At 36.1% G+C, this 4765-nt stretch overlaps 1 pseudogene; it reads left to right on the top strand.

Annotated features, from left to right (window-relative positions):
- The first annotated feature begins 2417 nt into the window (after positions 1 to 2417).
- On the top strand, positions 2418 to 4503 carry LOC132316423 (cytochrome P450 82A3-like; annotated as a pseudogene).
- Positions 4504 to 4765: the final 262 nt, after the last annotated feature.

Here is a 4765-nt window from a genome sequence, read left to right as displayed (position 1 = left end):
GGTGGGGGGGGGGAGGAAAGCACATAACTCCACTCTACTATCATTTTAGTTAAAAAAAAACTCCCACTAAAATTAAAAAAACCCCTGAACTAAAGAAATGCCATCAAGTTACAACATATCCGTGACCAACCCGTTTATTAGGTTGTGAAATGACAAATTTAACCTTATGATTTAATATTAAATTAAAACTGATATTTATTGTGAAATTACGAAAATACCCTTTATAAATTGGTCTGCTTCTCCGGCCAAATTCCGGCTGCCGTCAGCGACCTCCCTTGATCAGGGGTGCTGTGTATGAATAGAGATCAGCTGGAGGAGTTGAGGGTGAAGCCATTGCCTGTTTCATCAGCCTCGAAACGAACCCTTATGCCGGCTCTGAACATGACATTGTGGTATGCCCCTCACTTGGAATTGCCGGATGGGACTGTGCTGAAAGGGGCGACATTGGTTGCAATTAGGCCTAGTGAGCAGTCGGCCCCAAACAAGGAGGTGGCAGACGGGTCTTGGGTTTCGGCTGCTTTTGAGGAGCTTATGGGACAGCAGCAAAGATGCTGGTGAAAAGGAGAACCTATGGTCTTGAGATGAACTCATTCTGACGAGACACAATGCTGGATGAGGTAATTTTCCTTTTGATTGTCTGATATCTATTTGATGCATCTTAGCGTATGCAAACATTTATCATGGATTAATGTACCTGCTGCAATGTAGTATTGCTAGAAGCCACTCATTAAATAATAGCTCATATTGTAGTTGGGTGGCATGTCTTTTGCATTTATTCATCTTAATTTTAGCTTCGGATCTGCTCCGATGACACTGTAATTGCAAGTTTAATTGCTTAGGACTTCCTCGTTATTAGTTACTCCGGCATTGTTTTGATCATTACTTTACAATAAGGCTTGCAGTACAAAGTTGAAGTGTCAATTGAATGATAGCTTGTGGAATTGCATGTGCTTTAGTAGAACTCTCTAAACAATGCTGAGTGTGGGTTAATTGAAGTAGTTAATCCCTCTCTTTTCTTTTTCTTGGTTTTTCTTTTTTTTTTTTTTTTTTTTTTTTTTTTTTTTTTTTTCTTATTTAAATTCATTTTCTTTGGCTAGATTTACCATTTTTGTAAGCTAGTAGAGCTCAATTTATTCATTAATTATTCTCACTAATCCCGGAATTTGGCCGGAGAAGAAGACCAACTTATAAAAGGTATTTTTGTAATTTCATAATAATAAATATCAATTTTAATTTAATATTAAATTATAATGTTAATTTTGTCATTTGACAACCTAATAAACAAGTCGGTCACGGGTATATGGTAACTTGATAGCATTTCTTTAGTTTAGGGGTTTATTTTTATTTTAGTGGGGGGTTTTTTGAACGAAAATGACAGTAGAGGGGGTTATGTGATTTTTTTTCCTTTTTTATTTTATTTTATTTTTTTTTACTATATTTTGAATTTATTAAAGTAATAGATTTATTCAAATCTGAAGGGTTATAAGTATTTTTTTTTTCGGGTAAATTTATAAGTAATTTCATTCACAAACCATATCTATCAAAAAAAAAAAAAAAAAAATCATTCACAAGCCACATTCAATAATCATAAGGTAAACCATAAATAGAATTTTTTTTAAAATATATTCTCCAATAATAATCAATCATGTGTCTGTTGGTAATTTCAACTACAAAACTCAAATTTATGCGGCCAAACATAGTAATATAAGTAACATTGTATTAATTGTGATAGAAATTGCCAAAGATTCTTCAAATAAAAATATTTGTAATATGAGTAATTGTGTAAAATTTTCAGAAGTTACTAAAATTCAAATGTCACTGCTTATCATTTTCCTTATTATAGTCAGTGCTACTTTAACAATAATAATAATAATTTATTTTGTAATTCAATCTTTTTCTCTTTAATCTGCATGACTAGTTGGGTTAACTAATCATATATGAAGTAAAGTTTTGAAGGTTGAGATTTAATGCTCGTATACACAATCTAGGTACTGTAACTGTGATTTTCACCACAAACATTATTTTATTTTCAAATAAGTAATAAAAAAGTTAGCGCAAGTTTGATTTATTTGTCACTCCGGAAATAGTTATCAAAAATTTAAAAAAAACAAATTGAAAACAATTTTTAAAAATTATAAAGTTGAACAATTTCTTGATTGCTACAATTAGCAAATCTTATTTTTTAATCTGAGTCATTTCTTGGACAAAACTACTCTGATTTTTCAAAGAAAATGACAGCATTAATAACTAGCACCACTATAGTACAGTTGAACAATTTCTTGATTGCTACAATCAGCAAATCTTATTTTTCAAATAAAATGTACGCCTCAGGAACTATATAAGTCCAGAGACATGCAAGTTAGCTTACACAAACTGAGTCTCATCATATTCAACGAAAAAAAAAACGGAGTCTCAGCATGGATCCACTTCTCCCCTTCCTCGTAACTTCTGTCATCGGCCTCGTTGTCCTGCTAGTATTTGCGTACAAAAAGAAACAATCTACTAGAAGGAAGAGCCATGTTGTGCCTCAAGCTGGTGGTGCTTTGCCTATCATAGGTCACTTGCATCTCCTGGGTGGTGGTCAGCTGTTAGACAAATTGTTCGGAGCTCTGGCAGACAAGTACGGACCGATCGTCACTCTAAAGCTCGGTTCACATGAAAGTCTGGTCATCAGCAGCTGGGAGATGGCCAGAGAGTGTTTCACTGTCCATGACAAGGTTTTCTCCACCCGGCCAAATATAACTGCTTTGAAGCTATTAGGTTATGACTTCGCCATGTTTGGCTTCGCGCCTTATAGTCCTTACTGGCGTGAGATGCGCAAGATAGCCACGATTGAGTTTCTGTCTAACCGACGGATTGAGATGATCAAGCACATACGAGGTTCGGAGGTGGACACTTCGATAAGAGAACTGTATGACCTGTGGGTTAGTAAGGGAAGTTCGAAAGGTGGAGTTTTGGTTGAAATGAAAAACTGGTTCGCAGACTTGACACTCAACGCGGCGGTGCTAATGGTGGGAGGGAAGCGGTACTGTGGGAGAAATGATGATTGCGACGAAGGGGAGAGGCGAAGGTACAAGAAGGTTATGAGGGATTTTATTCGTCTGTTTGGGGTTTTTGTGATCTCAGATGAAATTCTGTTCCTTGGATGGTTGGATTTCGGAGGATACAAGAAAGCTATGAAGAGTACTGCGAAGGAAATCGACGCTCTGATTGGAGGGTGGTTGGAGGAGCACAAACAGAAGAGGCTGCTCGGTGGAAAGGGCCAAGGAGAGCAGGATTACATGGATGTGATTCTGAGTATTATTGAAAATGCAAAAAATTCTGAATTTGATGCTGATACCATCACCAAGGCTACATGCCTGGTAAGTTGTATCCCTACTAATTGGTACTCACACATTGTCTCTTTTGAAAAGTGAACCCCTGACCACTTTTTAGGGGGTAAGAAGCTGATACCGCTAGGCCACTTCCCGTTGGTATATCCCTACTGAACTTAGTATAGCGTCTGCTTGGTTTGTAACACAGAACAGTTTTCTGTTTTCAAAAAATTGAAAATTGAAAACTATACATAAAACTCTCTTGCATTAGTTTTCTAAAAATTAAAACTATAAAAAAAAACTTTACTTAGATTTAGCATTCTGAATCATGTTTTTTGAAAACCCAGTTGTAAAAAAGGCTTGTTTTAAGAAAAATAGTTTTTTGTTCTCTGAATTCTTGAAAATTATTTTCAGAGTTACAAACCAAGTAGGCCTATAGTTTTGGAAGTTAAAAAGTCGGAGTAAATCGTAGATATTTCAAATTAATCTAAAAAAAAATTGTAAGTTACATTTGTAAGACTATTCCATTATGACCTTTAGGTCACAGATTTAAAAATAAAAAATAATCTCTTCATACAAAAGTAAGATTGAGTATACATGATCTTTCAGAATCACATAATATCAGGAGCTCCAACACTTTTTTAAGAAGTGAATATGAACAACTTTAGATTGCTGTGAAGATTTTTGGTGTGAAGATTTTTCGGAATAAGTAAAACTCTGAATTCAAGGTTCATACACTGTCTTCACTGAGGTTCGAACTCTGACCTCCCTTTGAAAAGTAAGAGCCTTGTATCGCTAGGCCATAGGCCTGTTGGTTCGAAGTCGTATATTTTTATTCTTAGTTCATTAGACTAACATGTGAAGATAGAGAGTGTGTGGTCTGAGCCACTCGAGTTCAGGCCGGAGAGGTTCCTGACAACACAAAAGGACGTGGACGTGAGGGGTCAGAACTTCGAGTACCTTCCGTTTGGCTCAGGGAGGCGCTCGTGCATGGGAATAACGCTTGCGCTCCAGACCGTGCATCTCACACTGGCTAGCTTGCTGCAGTGCTTTGATGTAGCCAAGCCATCCCACGAAGATGTGGATATAAGCGAAAGCCCAGGACTCACAAATCTGAAAGCAACATCCCTTGAAGTTCTACTTACTCCACGTCTTGATTCCAAGTTCTATGGACACTGAACTTGAATGATTACATGGACAAAACCACCAATCTTGTATTACAATAAATATGGTCTTTTGTCCTTTTGGATTGGCATATTCACAAAGTGTACTAGTTTCTGCAATTTCATATGAGCATAGCCTGACCTTATTGGTCATGACCATGAGCGGCTTGATGTAAATTAGGCTTTAGGCAAAAAATAAAAAGTGGTCTTTTCGTATTATAATATGTAATATATTAATTATTAAATAATAATTAATTAAAAATCATCCTTCTTACTTTTTGAGATGCA

This window comes from Cornus florida, unplaced genomic scaffold (genome assembly GCF_030987335.1).
Source record: "Cornus florida cultivar Cherokee Brave unplaced genomic scaffold, ASM3098733v1 CherokeeBrave_3.0.0_Hap2_Chr07, whole genome shotgun sequence".
Taxonomy (NCBI): domain Eukaryota; kingdom Viridiplantae; phylum Streptophyta; class Magnoliopsida; order Cornales; family Cornaceae; genus Cornus; species Cornus florida.
This window is presented reverse-complemented; position numbering and strand designations above follow the sequence as displayed.